We start from the raw sequence: 18,188 nt of genomic DNA on the forward strand, positions 1-18,188 counted from the left end.
TATTACAGGAGGTTCATCAGGAACTTCTTGCAAATTCCTTATCCTATTACATCATTGCAGAGGAAAGATAAGAAGTTTTACGTGACCGAGGAGTGTGAGGAGAGTTTTGAGCAGATTAAGCAGTTGTTGACACATGCTCCAGTGTTAAAGATTGCAGATCCGAACAAGGAGTTTGTAGTATGTACAAATTCTTTCAAGAGAGGAATTGGTGGAGTCCTTATGCAGGATGGACTAGTGGTATCCTATGAGTCACGAAAACTAAACGAGCATGAGAAGAACTACCCGACACGTGATCTTGAGTTAGCAGCGATCATACATGCATTGAAGATGTGGAGGCACTATCTTCTTGGCAAGAGGTTTGTATTGATGAGTGATCACATTGGGTTAAGGTATTTGTTTAAACAACCAAATCTGAACGCCCGATAAGCTAGATGGTTGGCCACGATTAGTGAATTTGACTTTGAGATCAGGTACATCAAAAGAAAGGAGAACAGGGTGGCGGATGCTTTTAGCAGGCAAGTACATGTAAATAACTTAGCAGTTATGAGCTTCTATGGGACAGAATTACATGATAGGATCTTGCAGGCAGGTCAGCAAGATGTCAGGTATATGGAGATTGCACACAAGTTGCAATAGGGTATAGGTACAGGTACAGGTGCAAGTGCACATGATGTGGATTATTGTCTTACAATAGATGGATTTGTTAAATTTAGAGATAGGATATATGCCAGACAATAGTGAGCTCGAGAAGGTGATCTAGAGAGAGTTTCATGTGAAACCATATTCAGGTCACCCAGGCTATCACATGGCTACCAGAGGACGTTGACCGCAGTGAAGAAATTTTATTATTAGCCGAATATGAAGAAGGATGTAGCAAAGTTTGTGGCTAGGTGTTTCATTTGTTAGTGTGTGAAGGCAGAGTGTAAGTATCCAGGTGGACTGCTACAGCCGATTGTGATTCCAGAGTGGAAATGGGGGTCATTTCCATGGATTTCATCACAGGTTTTCCGAGGACAGTGAGACAAAATGATTCCATCATGGTTGTTGTGGGCAGGTTGACAAAGGTTGTGCACTTCATTCCAATGAAGTCTACATTCTCAGCTAGTGATGTAACACAGGTATTCATCAGAGATGTGGTCAGATTGCATGGTGTTCCAAAGAATATTGTGTCAGACAGGGATGCAAAGTTCACTTCCAAGTTTTGGAAGGAGTTGTTTGCATGTTTGGAACCAGAGTTGGCTTTCAGTACAACTTATCATCCGCAGACCGATGGACAGATAGAAAGGGTCAATAGGATATTCGAGGACATGTTGAGGATGTATGTGATGCATCAGCAGTGAAAGTGGGAAGAGTATCTCCTGCTGGTAGAGTTCACTTACAACAATGGGTATCAATAATCTTTTAAGATGAGTATGTTTGAGGCATTATATGGGTGGAATTACAATACTCCCATCAGTTGAAGTGATCCAGTTAACAGGGTGTTGATTGGACAAGACATGTTACCGGACATGGAACAGGAGGTGCAAGTTATAAAAAATAATTTGAAGGCAGCACAGGATAGGCAGAAGATCTATGCAAATCGGAACAGGTTGTTCTCAGAGTTCTAGGTTGGGGAACAAGTGTACTTGTGCATCAAACTAAAGAAGAGCTCCTTATGGAAACCCCTCAGCACCAAAGGCATCCCCTTGAAGCCAAAACAGCTCTGATATCAAATGTAGGTTTTAACCCCGTACAGAAATTACCTGCATACAAATTCTAAAACACAGAAAATAAACAATGCGAGAGCATAACACATAAAACACATATCCACAAAGATTTTCCCTTGGATCCCAAAACCGGGACTACCAGCTTAATTTTTCATTATGTTCCTTTCAATGTTACAATACATATTTATACATGCCGAAGCATCCAATACCATGGACTGAAAACCATCGTGTCCAAAACCATGGACCGAAAACCATCGCGTCCAAAACCATGTGCGAAAATCATGCACAAAACCATAGGTAGGTCCGCCCAACCTAATATAGGGTCCCAAAAAAAATTCCCTGGGGAAATGCCCCGGACCCCGTAGAGGGGGGCTACCCGCCCCCCTCTAACCCCCCGGTTCACTACGTCGGCTAGTCGTGGAAAGAATAACACAACCCAACATTCTCCCACTTGTTGTTTTCTTTCCACGGGGAGAGAGCTTAGTCATTTATCCAACCCTGCAATGCCCATTGTTTCTCTACACCAAGAGAACTTCTCAGAGCTCACAAATTTTGTCTTCAAAGTGTCCACCTTTACCAGCAACACCTTTTTGTCTTCTATCATATCCCTCACAAAGTGATACTGAACATCAATGTGCTTTGTCTTTGAATGCTATGCAGGGTTCTTTGCCAAGAAAATTGCACTTTGGCTATCACAGTCTATCCTTATAGCTCCTTGTACTAACCCCATACTTGAACACAATCTCTGCAACCAAACTGCTTCCTTGCTTGCATGAGCAGCTGCCATGTATTTTGCCTTTGTAGTTGATAGTGCCACTACAGATTGTTTCTTACCCATCCAATTGACTACACCTCCAAATAGGTTAAACATATGCCCACTTGTAGATCTTCTTTGATCCAGATCTCCAGCCCAGTCTGCATCAACAAAGCCACGAATATCCAACAATCTGTCCAATCATGGTCTTCCTTGGTAGCACAAACCATAATCACTAGTGCCACGCAAATATCTGAAAACCCGCTTCATTGCTGTCCAGTGCTCCTTCCCTGGTTTTGACATAAACCTGCTCAATACTCCCACTGCATGTGCAATGTCTGGTCTAGTACAGACCATCGCATACATCAGGCTACCGACTGCACTTGCATATGGAACACGAGACATGTCCTCTTCCTCTTCTTGTGTCTTGGGACACTGTTCAGCAGATAAATTTACACCTACAGGAATAGGAACCTTCATTGGTTTACTATCCTGCATATTAAACCTCTACAATATTGTCTCGACATACTTCCTCTGGTTTAACTAGAGCTTCCTCTTTATCTGATCTCTTTTAATTTCCATGCCCAAAATATAGTTTGCAGCACCAAGATCTTTCATGTCGAATTTCAAGGACAAATGGGTCTTCAAATCGTGGATACTTTCTTTGTCATTTCCAACCAGCAACATATCATCCACATACAAGACCAGATAAATAACACGGTCACCAATTAATTTAAAATACACACAGTGATCTGCTTTGCTTCTGGTGAAGACAAGTCCCCGTATAAATGTATTAAATTTCTGATACCACATCCTTGGTGATTGTTTTAACCCATACAGAGACTTCTTTAACTTGCATACCAGTTCTTTCTTACCCTTCACCGCAAAGCCTTCAGGTTGCTTCATGTAGATCTCCTCTTCCAGATCCCCGTGAAGAAATGTTGTCTTCACATCCATCTGTTCAACCTCAAAATAAAAAGTAGCAGCAACAGATAAAAGTAATCTAATAGAAGTTACCTTGACAACAGGAGAAAAAATATCACCAAAATCAATTCCCGGCACCTAGGAATAACCTTTTGCTACCAACCGAGCTTTGCATTTCTCCACCTTTCCTTCTGCATTTGTCTTCTTCTTGAACACCCATTTGTTGCCAATGGGTTTCCTTCTAGCTGGCAAATCCACCAGATCCCAAGCCTCATTTTTGTGCAAAGATGCAATTTCATCAACCATGGCCTCTTTCCAGAGTTTTCCATCCTCTAAATCTACTGCTTCCTTCACATTTTTGGGATCATCAGTAGTAATAGATAAAGCAAAATTTTAACAGAAAGTAGATGGACTATACCTTCCTAGCTGCCTTCTTTCTCGAACTAATCTTCTCATACCTGGAGTTTGTAGCTCTTCATCTTCTGATTCCTCCTCTGCCGTAGAGTCTGATTCTTCCTCCTTTAGCTCAAACTCTATCTTCTCACGTTCCTTTGGTTGGACTTCATGTTTAATAACATCTTTTACCTCTCTGAACACCACATCTCGGCTGTACACAACCTTCCTTGTTACTGGGATACAAAGCTTATAACCCTTTAAACCATCCTTATACCCAATAAAGATGCACTTTTCAGATTTACTATCCAACTTGGTTCGTTTCTCCTTTGGAACATGTACAAATGCATCACATCCAAATACCCTCAGATGTGAAAGAGAGGGTTTCTTACCAATCCATACCTCTTGTGGAGTCTTATCCTCAACGCTAATGAAGGTAATATGTTGACCAGGTAACATGCTGTCTCCACTGCCTCTGCCCAGAATTCCTATCCTAACCCAGCACCACTGAGCATGCTTCTTGCCCTTTCCATCAACATCTTGTTCATTCTTTCTTCTACTCCATTTTTCTCAAGTTTGTATGGACTAGTCTTCTGTCATGCTATACCACACTTCTTAAAGAATTATTCAAAATCCTTACTGTAAAACTCTCCACCGTTATCTGTCCTCAGCACCTCTATCTTCTTCTCTATTTGGTTTTCCACCAGACCCTTCAATTCTGTAAACCTGTCAAAGACTTTAGATTTCTTCTTAAGGAAATATATCCATGTATTCCTTGAGAAGTCATCTATAAAGGATACATAGTACACAGACTTAGCCAGTGATGGAACCTTCACAGGTCCAAACACATCATTGTCCACAAGCTCTAATATTTGTTTCGCCCTCTTACCACCAGAGGGGAAACTCACCCAATTCTGCTTCGCATATACACAATTTTCACAGAAATCAAGATCCAGAGAGCTATTACTCATACCTTCTACCATACCTTTACCATGAAGTATTCGAAGGACCTTCTCTCCAATATGTCCAAGCCTTTGATGCCACAGCATGGTCTTCTCTCCAGAGACCACTAGATTTTCTGCTCCACTTTCAGGAACCACAGAACTGTTGCACTCATCAACAATAGTTCTACCTTGCAGCTTGTACAGAGTTCTAATTCGAACTCCCCGCATCAATACCAGTGCCCCCTGAACCATCTTGCAGGTATCTTCTTGAACATTGTTTTTACACCTGCATCATCCAGCTTGCTTACAGAAATCAAATTTCTAGCTAATGCAGGAATATACAGAACACCCGGAAGTGTTCTAACCCTTCCACCTTGCAACTTCAACTTTACTTTTTTGCGACCAATGATTCTAGCCTTCCTATCATCCCCTAAGAAGACATCACCACCATCGTATTTCTCATACTCACAGAACCACTCTCTATGGGGAGTGAAGTGAAAGGATGCACCTGAGTCAATCAACCATGCCTCATGATCTACATGTGTACTTGAAGAAGTCAAGTACACATCCCCACCTTCATCTGAGGTGGTTTTTGCCTCTGCAGAAGTAGAATCATCAGATCCCTTTCCTTTGTCAGGAGCTTTAGATTTACAGTCCCTTTTGTGTTTCCCTTCCTTTCCGCATTTCCAGCACACCACCTTTACAGGTTTTCCTAGAGATTTAGATCTCCCACTCGATGAATTATTTTTGTTTCTGTTCTGGGACCGTCCTTGTACAGACAAGGCATCACCATTTTGGCTCTCCATATTTTTCCGTCTCATCTCCTCCGTCAACAAGGATGAGACTATTTCATCAAACTGCAAGGCAGTAGCATTGCTACCTATTGCAATAACCAGACTGTCCCACAAATCTAGTAGAGAACACAACAAACTAATGCACTTATCTTCATCTGAAATTTTGATATCAATAGACGATAACTGACTTACCACAGTATTAAACGTATTTAGATGCTCTGTCACCGAGTCTCCATCTTTCATCCTCAGGTTATACATCTTTTTCCGTAGGAACAGTTTATTCACCAGAGACTTAGATTGGTACAAAGTCCCTAACTTGTCCCACAAAGCCTTCATCGTAGCTTCCCCTGATACATTCAGCAATACTGAATCTGAGACACACAATCGTATTGTTCTCTTTGCCTTCCGATCCAACTTCTTCCATTCTTCATCGGACACTCCCGTTGGTTTAGTACCTAGATTTACCGCGATCCACTGATCTTTATCCACCAACAGATCCTCCATCTTGAGTTTCCATAACTCAAAACTCTGACAATTAAATTTCTCGATCTCTATATTTCCACTGCTCGCCATCTTCTTTCACCACCAGAATCGATCCCACAGATCTCCCATTGAATGGGGTCTACCACAAGCCCAAGCGAAACCCCTCATCACCAAAGGCATCCCCTTGAAGCCAAAATAGCTCTGATACCAAATGTAGGTTTTGACCCTGTACAGAAATTACCTACATACGAATTCTAAAACACAAAAAATAAACAATGCGAGAGCATAACACATAAAGCACATATACATGGAGATTTTCCCCTGGATCCCAAAACCGAGACTACCATCTTGATTTTTCATTATGGTCCTTTCAATGTTACAATACATATTTATACATGCCGAAGCATCCAATACCATGGACCGAAAACCATCGCGTCCAAAACCATGGACCGAAAACCATCGCGCCCAAAACCATGTGCAAAAATCATGCACAAAACCATAGGTAGGTCCGCCCAACCTAATATAGGGTCCAAAAAAAAAAATCCCGGGGTGCTGCCCCGAACAGGGGGGGCGCGCCCCCCCCCCCGTTGCACAATCGGCGCAACGAAGGTGGGGCTCCGCCCCTCCTCTAACCCCACGGTTCACTACGTCATCTAGTCATGGAAAGAATAACACAACCCAACAGGATCATGTGCCAAGATGGCACCACGGTTTTGTGGACCCTTCAGTATTATTGAGAGGATTGGGCCAGTAGCCTGTCAACTTGTGACAGTGAAAGTCCATGATGTTTTCCGTGTGTCATTGCTTAAGAAGTATGTTAAAGATGTTGAGCATGTGATTGACTAGTCTGTATTTTAGGTGGAACCAGAGGGAGAATTCCAGTCGGATCCTCAATGTATATTGTAGAAAAAGGTGCTCATGCTTCGAAACCGAGTAATTGAGTAGGTTAAAGTGCAGTGGAAGCACTTTGGGCCCAATGAAGCTACATGGGAGATGGTGGATCAGATGCAGGCTATGTATCCTTCATTGTTTGCCGGTTGAGGCAAAGCAGTTTTGGTATGGTGTTTTGGTATATTTATTTGGTATATATTTTAGTACATGTTTGGTGATGTTTTGGTATGTGTACATATGTATATGGATGTAAATATCGCCATTAGCTATGTTATAAAGCTCCAATAAGCGATATGGGTGTCATGTCATTATGTTGTCATGTTGGTTTGCTTTTCAGCAGGGTGATCATTGTAAATACTGCATCGAGCTATGTTATAAAGCTCCATGGGCAGTATGTTTTCTTTTCAATGATTTTGTTGAGGTATATGTGTGGTTGAACATCGAGGATGGTGTCCCCCAAGGGAGAGGGTTCTATAACAACCCTGGTGAAAATTCCATGTAATAAAAGTTAATAAAGGCAAAATAATAACCATGGTTGATGGGACACTTATTCCAAGCTGAATGTTAGGCAAAACATTCTAGTGTGGGTGTTCATTCGGTTTATTATGGCTAAGGAAATTGGTGGCAATGGCTAAGGCTTTGGAAAGGCAAAATGGCATTTTTGGAACATTTATTTATGGAAATAATGGAAATTAGGAGAAAGGAAGGTGAAAGGTCACAAGTTGCATGTGAAGAGGAAAATGAAGAAAGTAGAGGCCTAATTGATAAAAAGGCTTATGAGGATTAGTTTGTAACCTTTTTGTCAATTCAGTTTTGGAGCTCTATCATTATTCTCTCTCTCACTCTTGGACACTTAGAGTTTTCTTGGAGCATTTTTGCATCGGATCAAGAAAGGCAAAGAAGGCAAGAGGAAACAGAGATTAAGCCAGGAAGAGCAAGATCAAGCAGCTACAACCGTATTCGTTGTAGGTATCGATTTGCATGTGTATTTTCCTTGCTAGATTCGGCATGCATGGTGTTGCATGTGGTTCTTTTGCTATTATGGCATGGGGTTTTCCAGGTGTGACAGTGTTTTTAGCCTAGCCTTTCCTTTTTTGGATAGCCATGGTGTGATGGGGTTCTCATGTTTTGGTTGAGCTGGATTGTCGGATGGATTCGAAGCTGAGTGAGGTCGATCTCCGAATGATAGAGTACATGGCCTAGTGGTCTCTGAACCAGATTGTGGATCACATTAAAGCCATTGGCCTAGTGACCCCTGAGCCAAATTGTGGGTTGCGGTAAAGCCAGGATTGTGTTGCTTCAATATCCCTAGGAATCCTTGTCGATGAATGGCAGGATATACAGTAAAGCCTAGAGGTGGTTGCCCTTAATTAGGCCTAGGAATCCTTGTCGGTGAATGGCGGGATATACAGTAAAGCCTGGAGGGTGGTGTCTCGGTTTAGGGCCTAGTGATCCCTGGATCAAACTGTGGATTGTGGTAAAGCCTGAGAGACTAAGAGACAGGAAAATTCCTCACGTGTAGGTGGAAAAATCGGTGGCATTCATGCTTGTTTGGCCTACTTATTTGGTGGAGATCATGGTAAAGCCTTTTATTACATGTTCATTGTGTTGGCCTAGTGATCTGGGATGGATTGCGGTAAACCCTGGTTTCTATTGGTGAGGGTGAGGTGATTTAGCCTCAGGATACCCTGCTTGGTTATTTTGGTTTGATCCCTACATTCATGCTTGGAATATGGCATGGGGGTGAATGGCTGAAGAGAGATTTTCTCATCCATTCTATGGTCAGGTGGAACGTGGTAGTCCCATCCCGGGTTTGGATTTTGCATCACTAATATGAGGTTATTTATCCTTGTATTTCTATGGGTATTATACTGGTTTATATATGGATCATATTGTTGTGATTTCATTGGCATTTATGTTTCTATTATGTTGGTTATGTATGTTTTTTATGATAGTGGTTATGTATGGATCTCATCATGTTTTTACTTGTAAATGAATGGACAATGTATCTATGACCTAATATATGATATGGCAACAAATGATATGAGGGAACAATGGTTCTTAGCGATTCTCGGATAAGTATGATAAACCTATTCTTAAATCTATTGTTTGCACTTGTAGATTACATATTTGTGATATGTTTGATGAAATGTCTGTCATGGCTAGTAGGGGTCCAGTTAAGGGCTTGTTCAAGTATTTACTTTTGCATCATTGTTTCCTTGTTATCTTACTGATCTGAAGGTGTCATTCAATTCTGGGTAGTGACCTGGGCTCTGGGTCTGAAAAATGTGGTTAAATCCTGGGGACGTTGGCACAACATTGAGAAAAATAGTCCTTGGACACTGGCATACCTTGCCATGAGAACGTCCAGAGCCTCCTGGATGCTGGCAGGCCTATAGCACGAGAGCGTCTAAATGTCAAGTGGTCAAAAACTTTAGTGGGACCCAGGGGCTAGCTACTTGAGTGGTTGGAATGGTTCCTAGGAGTCATATAGCTGATGTGGAAGGTTTGTATGTTGTGTTTCCGTCGATTCCACTTCCTTAAGGTCATATGGGAGGTTGAATCCAATCATAGTAGTCTCTCATCACATGTTTACCCCGATTGGTCGGTTACTTGGGTAGATGTGGGAGGAGGGTGTTGCACTCTTGTTTCCCAAAACATCCCCTTTGATGACATTGTTTGCTCCATTGAATCCATATCCCATCTCCTACACCCTGATGAAGCAGAAGAGCTCCGACAAGGGTGTGATCGCATTCTCTGAAACTCTAAGCTCCCCAAACCTAACCTTTCTAATGATTAATTTATGACCGTTCATCATCTTAATTCTACCCCTAATTATTTTATTTTAAAAATTTGGTAAAGGCAATGCATCTACTGTTATGAACTCCTTTGATTAACATAGTAAGATGTTTGATCTCCTTTACTCTTCTTCATGCAAGCCCTTAAATAAGAATGTCATCGAGTATGTGACCAACAAGGTTAATAAAGCCATAAAATCCTCATCCCTGGACCGTTTGATCCATCAGCTTCTCATTCCCTTTAACCCTATTACCCCCTTAATCTATGGTCAACCTAAAAACCACAAAAATGATATTCCCCTTAAACCTATTCTTAGCGCTATTGGTGGTCCCACCCTTGCCCTTTATTAATTCCTTGGCAAGAAGCTTTGTCCCTTCTCTAGCTAATCTTCCTCCTTCATTAAAGACTCCTATGATTTCATTGAGCAAACCAAACACCTCATTCTTAATGAAAATGACATCTTAGTTAGTTTTGATGTTGTTTCCCTTTGTACTAAAATTCTTGTCCTGGAATCCATTGACCTTATTTCCAAGATTGTTGACTTTGAAACCTTCAACCTTATCAAGATTTTCCTTATCACCACCCTTTTTACTTTCAAGGGAGTTTGCTATGAGAAAACCAAGGGAAACCAAGGGAACAACTATGGATTCCTCGCTCTCCCTCGTTGTTGCCAACATTGTCATGGAGCACGTTAAAACCTTAGCCTTAGAGAGCTACCACTTAAAATCTAAACTCTAGAAACGTTTTTTCGATGACATCTTTGTTATTTGGTCCCATTGTATAACTAAACTCCAAGCCAACTCTTCTGATTACCCAAAGACAAGAATGACCTTATGTTGGGCCTCGGAGTCTATGAGATCCCTTGTTCTTGTGGGATGTCTTACATAGGACAAACTGGGAGATCCTTCAAAGCTCAACTTAAAGAACACATCATTAACACCTTCCATAATCGAATCTCTAAATCTGCCATCGCTAAACACTGCCATAAGACCCAACATGTAATTAGTTTTGACAATACCAAAATCTTGGCCTCTGTCCCTTTCCTCCCTTTCCACTCGAAGCACATCATTAGGGAGGCTCTAGAAATAAAAAAGCACCCTAACAACTTTAATCGAGAAGATGGATATCAATTGAGCCAATCATGGAAGCCAACTATCCATTTTTTGTCTTCAAAATCTAATTCCCCTAACCCTGATGTCATTAAACGCTACCCTCTTTTGATTCCATTCACCTAACTCTCATCTTCTTCCCTTATTTTCTTCCAATTTTTCCTAATCTAATCTATTTTCTTATATATTAATTTCCTAGATTAATCCTATAATTCTCACCCGTAGACAATCCTATTAAAATTGTTGATCAAATCCCCCTGCTAAATCCTATTAAAATTGTTGATCAAATCTAACCTAATAATTCCCTAAGTTTTCTTTAATTTTATTACCCTATGTTACATATTTAATCTTTTTCAATCTAATTTCCTTTTCTATTATAATTTAATTTATTAATTATGATATCTCCTTTATATTTTAATTAACCCTGATCTCTATCATAGGTATTTCATTTTGACCAAAATTTATTTTAATTCTTTACCATCTACCTTTAATCAACATCTTTTATTCAACATCAACATTTTACGGTTTTTTTTGGTATTAATCTCAATTATTTATTTTATTATTTAGTTAATTTGATCTATATTAAATAAATAAAATATTATTAACTTATTGGCACTTTGACCAAATCTTTTAAATTCATTTTTTTTAAATAATTTTAGTCTTATAACTATTCTTAATTATTGTAACTTGAACCATTAAGGTCATTTTTGGTCATTTTAACCCATCTTTTTAATTTTAATTTAATTTATTCTTAAGCTAATTATTTGATAATTTTATTATATATTATTCTTATCACTTGTATTTTTTTTACTTCTTCCTTTATAATTGCTAATTAACTATTTTTAATTTTCAATAAAGTTCACAAATTTTCAGTACTCCCTTAACGGTGAGATTTTTATCTATTTATTCTTGGTCTATAACTCTTCGTATCAATAATATAGCTTTATGTCCTTGAATATGGGTGAAGTTTTTGCTCCAAATGTTGAACACCTTAGCGATGCTACACAATGTTCCAGAAGATCTCAACATCAACCAAAAAAAGTCTTAATTATATATACTTAATTACAATTTTTTTAGGAAATGGTTTTGGATGTGCATTAGAATTTCCTGGATTGAAGGCTAGAGCCTTGTACATCATCATCCATAGCTTCTACTACAACGTTCAAAAAGATCCAAAAAGGATTAATTCGATTTCCACCTTGTCCACATTCAACTATTTGGAACAGACTATCCTTATAAAACATTCAAAAAACACTTAAAATTGCTATATATTGCAAAACATGAAAATTAAAGTATGTGAGACTAGCCTTCAATGCTCTCCCAATGGCAGTCATTACATCAACTTCGAGATATTCAGGATCGTTTTGGAAAGCGGATGCATACGAAATTGTGTCCCCACCATCAATAGTCATTTCCTGTGAGCCTGGTGTCACCTCCTTGTGCTCATCAAATTATTCATATTCGTCACAACTAATTGAAATTCCCATTTTGCCACCACAATAACTAAATCATCCACTCTAAAGCTCAGCGTTTCAACTGTCAATTGCAACCACTCTAGCTTCATTTCCAGCATGCTAAGCTTCTAAGTCAGGAGCTCAAACTAGGCACGGGACTCTGTCAATTGCATTTCCCCTTGCTTGGAGATCAAAGTGATGAGAAACTCCATAGACATCAGGATTTGTGCTAAATGAAGGTTATTTTCCTTTGCATCGAAACTATATTATCTATCCATTGAAAAATCTGCACTAAAAACCTTCTTATCTCCCTAGTAGTCTGAGAATCTGACTGCCAATTTGACAATGGCAACACTGTATCGTTGCTTCTTATATCCATACAAAGTTGGCGTCGCTAATTCATCTCTTCCTTCCACACCTTTCATGCGACTCTGAATCGCATGTGATGGTCGGTCAAAGAGATCCATAACCAATTTATGCATTTTCCAATTAGAAACAACCTCCATTGTAATCAGATAAAGCAATGTGATCTATAATTTGAATAAGGGAATGAGATTTTTGTGCATTCAACAGAATTTAATAGCAACACAAAACATCCTGCATATGTCCCCTGACATGCCATACATTATGTGAGCATTTCAAGTGGAAGTTTGATCCCATCCTTCTGTAATAGATAATTCGTGCCAAAGCAAGGGAATGGAAATTAAAATTAACAAATACTCAGAGTGGGATTTGACAATAGGACCAACTGCATCCCATATGTTAATTTGAACATTTAATCGTGTGATTATCTCCATTCATTGAACTATACATTTAATTTTCATGGCAAAGGTTTTATGCTAAAGTCCTTATCACCCAAGGCCATTACTCCTTGACCCAACGTGACACCTTTGTTGGCCAAAGAATTTGCCTCGGAACTGAGGTGCCTTTTAACATGACTTTTAAACCTTGTAATTTGAAGACTTATTCTGTGCAGGATGGGAGCTTGAAACTATTCAGTATTCCCTTTGAATTTATTCACTCGCTAGATTAAAAGCATTGAATCAACAAAAACCATTAAATGAAAAATTTCCCTGGATAGTGCCAAGTCTAATCCTTACCACAAAGCTAAGTATTCAGCCTAGTTATTAGTTAATGCCCCTAATCCTCAAGCAAACTGGATCTCCCTTGCTTCGTCACGACGAAAGATAACCCCTATTGCTCTTGCAGCCCAATTTAATTACAAACTTCTTAATAACATATTACAATTTTAAAAAAAATAGTATATATAGATAAACTCAAACTTTAACAAGAAATTAATAAGATAGTTAAAATTTATCAGATTAAACAAAGAAATGAGGGATTTTAAGTGGAGTTTTCTCTCATGTGAATGTCATTTCCCATGTATTTTGGGAAAAACTGATTTGGATTTTAATTCAGTGAAGCTTTGGATTCACACATTTGTTCATTAAATTTAACTTTTTCATCTAATATAAAATGTTTATAATATTTATTACACTAAGAGTGTTTTTAAGGGGGAGTTTCTCTCGAGGACTTTCGTCATCTGTCTAGAGCCTATCGGGAAAGGGCACATGTCTACACTTTATTTATCATTGATATTTACATGCACTCCCACTAAAATTGCAATTTAATTGGCAATATCGTTGTTGTGTTCATTACGACTTCCGTCGGTACTGTCAATGCCATTACTCAGACTGATCCCTAAAAGTCCACTTCTTATCTACAACTCCTTGTTTGTTTCTTCATAATATCCAAACCATACCACTTTCGATTCATCCTATTCCTTTACAATATATCTGAGACTTTGATAGAGTGGTTTCGAGAAATGGGGAAGGCCTTCTTCGATCTCCTCGTCGAGGAAAAGGAGAAATACGCAAACAACCATGTAGTGGGGAAGGTAGTGGGGTATGGCGCCAACCTAACCAACAACGCTAGTGGTCAAATTGAATGGGAGGATTACTATTTCCACCTCCTCTAGCTTGAACACTACATTGCCATTACCACCTTGCCTTAACATCCCCAATAATACATGTAATTATATCTCTTCTTACTCATTTTTACCGATTCTTATACACTGATTCACCAGTAATTGATTTATGAATACATTACAGCAAGGTGACAAATGCTTATGGTCAATAGGTACAGAAGTTTGTGAGCAAAATCCTGGGGACACTTTTGTTGGATATGGGCGTGGAGGAAGCCAAAATGGAACATGTGCTCGGGGGTGAAAACTTGGAAATGCAATTGAAAATAAATTACTATCCACGACTAGGGTTCACTCTTGGAGTGGAGACACATATCGACATTAGCACACTCACATTTTTTGGCATAACATGGTCTTGACCTTCAACTCTTCAAAGATGGAAATTGGGTCACCGTCAAATGCATTCTAGGCACCCTCATTGTCTCACATTGGCCAACCAATCAAGTTACACCAGTCAACCAATATTTTTCACTAATAAGATCATTGTTTATCACATCTAACGATTAATGTTCAATTCATCCAATATTGAGCAATAGAAAATTTTGGAGCAGGTTGCATAGAGGGCTAGTGAACAAAGAGAAGCTGAATATTTAATGGGTAGTGTTTTACGATCCCCCAAAGGATGCACCGATCAAACCCATCAAGGAGATGGTGGATTAGAAGAATCCTCCATTGTTTTTGGTGAAGACCTTCCAAGAGCACACTGATCATAAGTTGTTCACAAAGGCCCAAGCCCAGGAGGAGGCCTAGGTAACCAAGAAACTGAACCGGTCTACCTGATGTCCTACAATGTAACTACCCCCTCCCATATTTACTCAATTTCACTGACCTGCCAGGGTGAACATGAGACGAAGAGTTACTATGACATGACCCGACCTCCAAGCTTTAGTTATGGAAGTGGGGCCGACACTAACAACTCATATACATCCCTCAAGACTTTCAGGACACTTAGGGCCAAAGAACTACCCTAGGTGACAAAACCCTGAGTTGAAGTTACTTTTCTCACAACTTAACCCCCAATCGCATGCACAAGCCTGCAAGGGTGCGGTTATAGGGCTCCAACTACACGCATGACACTGCTTCCATGTGGTTAGAGCCTAAGACTTCCAATTCAAAGGGTGCGGTCTCGAAATATGAGCCACAATTCCAGGCCAACCCCCAGACCACTACCTAGAATTGTCTAAGACTTTCCAAAATCATTATTGACATAAGGACAAAGCTAAACATTCAAACTCAAAACAAGAACTTGACCTAGATTTCCTAGAACACACTATACATTTTTTCAAACGCATGACAAACATGTAAACTGAATGCATATCTGATCGTAATAGTCTAAGATTCATCTGAGAACGACCAAGAAGGCTCTCTTCCCTCTCCACATAGTTGCAACAACACTTACTAGTTATTACGTTCACCAAACAATCAATAACTAAACGATTTGTGACAAGAGCCATGGATGGTACCCATCATATATAACCAACATATAACCATAAAATAACCAACATAAACACCATGGCAACTCAGCCCTAATATCACCAATATAATATAACAAATGTTCATCGATCACAATAAGGAAATGTCTCATATTAACATAGGAAAATACTAACCAAGTCAGGGACTTCCACTACCACCCGACCATAGATTGGCCTGAACCAAATATCTCTTTCAACGAATCACCCCTCTGCCATATTCCAAGCATGAATGTGGGATCTCGTGGAACAAACCAAGACAAAACCAAACCAGGGCTTCTAGAGGCCAAACCACCTCAACCCTCAACCATAGTGATTCCACCTCCACGGCCAGACATCACTAACACCAACTAGATCGATCTTTACCCAAGTTCTCTAAGGCTCTAGGAACTAGTAACTCAACCCACAACCTTCCATGGCTCCAGACTGTTTGTCCAACCTGACTCCGGGGACTAATAACTCAACCCAACAAGGGCTCTAGAGTGTTTGTCCCAACCTAGGCTACATGGCTAGTAACTCAACCCAAATTGTTCCAGGGCTTTTAGAGCATTTGTTCCAATCCACGACCATAAGGAATTATGAGCACCAATTAGAAAAGAATCAAGTGGAAAAACCCACAACACCATGGTTATCCAAGAAATGGCAAGGAGAGGCTAAAACCATTGTCAATCCAGGCAATCCTCCAAGCCAATGAAAACACATGACCAAATAATCACATGTATATGCCATGCATCCATAAATCAACAAGGAAATCATACATGCAACCTATTACCTGCAAAGAAATCGAGTTGTAGCCGTTGATCCAACTGCTCCCTTGTGTTTTCGTGCTTTCTTTTGCCTTCTTTTTCCAAACCCAATGTATGCCAAAGTGCTACAAGATTTCTCTAAGTGTGCAAGAGTGAGAGAATAAAAGAGAGCTCCAAAACTAAACTGAAAAAAAAAAATAATAATAAATAAATAAATAAATAAAATAAATTAAAAATAAATAAATTAAAAAAAATAAATAAAATAAAATAAAAATAAATAAATTAAAAAAAATAAATAAATAATAATAATAATAATAATAAATAAATAAATAATTAAAATTAAAATAAAAATAAAAATAAAATATAATAAAATAAAAATAAAAAAATAAATAATAATAATAATAAATAATAAATAAATAAACGATATTCTAGAAATTGATCTTCAAAAGCCTTTTTATTATTGAGGCCTCTATTTTCTTCATTTTCTTTCAGTTTTCCTTCAAATTCCCTCTCATGCAAATTTGTGACCCTTCATCTTTCTTTTCTCCTATTTTTCTTTATTTTCATAAATAAAATGTTAATTATGCCTCTTTGCCTTTGTTAATGCCTTTGTCAATTTCCATAGGCATTAATTAATCACCAGTGATACTCATTACTATGTCTTGCCCAACAGCCAACTTGGAATACATGTCCCATGACCTTGGTCCTATTTATTATATATATTTTTATTGACATAGAAAATCAACCAGGTGTTGTTACATACAGGTCTACAATGTAATGGTTCTTGGAAAGAGAGTATATGGTAATGTCATGGGTGTGTTATTGGAGTGTGACTTGGGTGTGTTATTGGAGTGTGACTTGGGTGTGTTATTAGAGTGTGACTGATTTTATTAGGTGTTATAATTAGAGACTTAAACAATGTAAACTTTGAAACGGGAACTCTAGCAAAAAAAACCCAAAAAAACATGAAAACAGTGCTAAAAACGAAAAGTGTTGATGCTGGAATAACACTTTTTTTTTAAGGTAAATTTTGAACATGTTTTAAAAATAGCAGTGAAAACCAATTCTATGTGCAAAAAACACCCTCAAAACGAAAAGTGTTGATGCTGGAATAACACTTTCTTCTTTCTAGGGTAAAATTTGAACATGTTTTAAAAATGGTAGTGACAACCAATTTTTTGAGCAAAATTTGTGCAAAAAACACCCTCAAAACGAAAAGTGTTATGCTGGAATAACACTTTTTTTTGTCGAGGGTAAATTTTCAACATTTTGAAATAACTGCGCAAAAGCTTTTATCATGACTCCGGAAAATATTAAAATTTCAAAAAAAAAACAATGAAAAAACAAAACAAAACAAAAAGGAAAAGAAAAATAACAAAACGTAAATATATATATATATAAAAGACAAAAAAAAAAATATTAAAAAAAAATCATAATAATTTCAAAAAAATTAACCTAGATAAGAATTAAAAAACTAAAAAATATATATATAAAGAAATAAATAATAAGAAAACCATGTTTTCAAAAAAATTGTAAAAGAATTTTTTATCTCGTAAACCATAACTAAAAAAATAAAAAATTAAGTAAAAATAGAAAAATTTAAAAAAATATATATATATATTAAAAAAAAAAAAAAAAAAATTACAATTTTTTTTTTGAAACTACTACAATTAAGATTAAAAACATTTAAAAAAAAAACAAAAGTATACTTTTAAAAATCAAAAAACAATTAAAATTT

General features: G+C 38.2%; 1 pseudogene; it reads left to right on the forward strand.

Annotated features, from left to right (window-relative positions):
* The first annotated feature begins 694 nt into the window (after positions 1-694).
* On the forward strand, positions 695-14,985 carry LOC149190534 (leucoanthocyanidin dioxygenase-like; annotated as a pseudogene).
* The last annotated feature ends 3,203 nt before the right edge of the window (positions 14,986-18,188 follow it).

Source organism: Pinus tabuliformis, chromosome 3_1, assembly GCF_031772625.1.
Source record: "Pinus tabuliformis cultivar Carrire ecotype Pingquan chromosome 3_1, CPIR1, whole genome shotgun sequence".
Lineage (NCBI taxonomy): Eukaryota > Viridiplantae > Streptophyta > Pinopsida > Pinales > Pinaceae > Pinus > Pinus tabuliformis.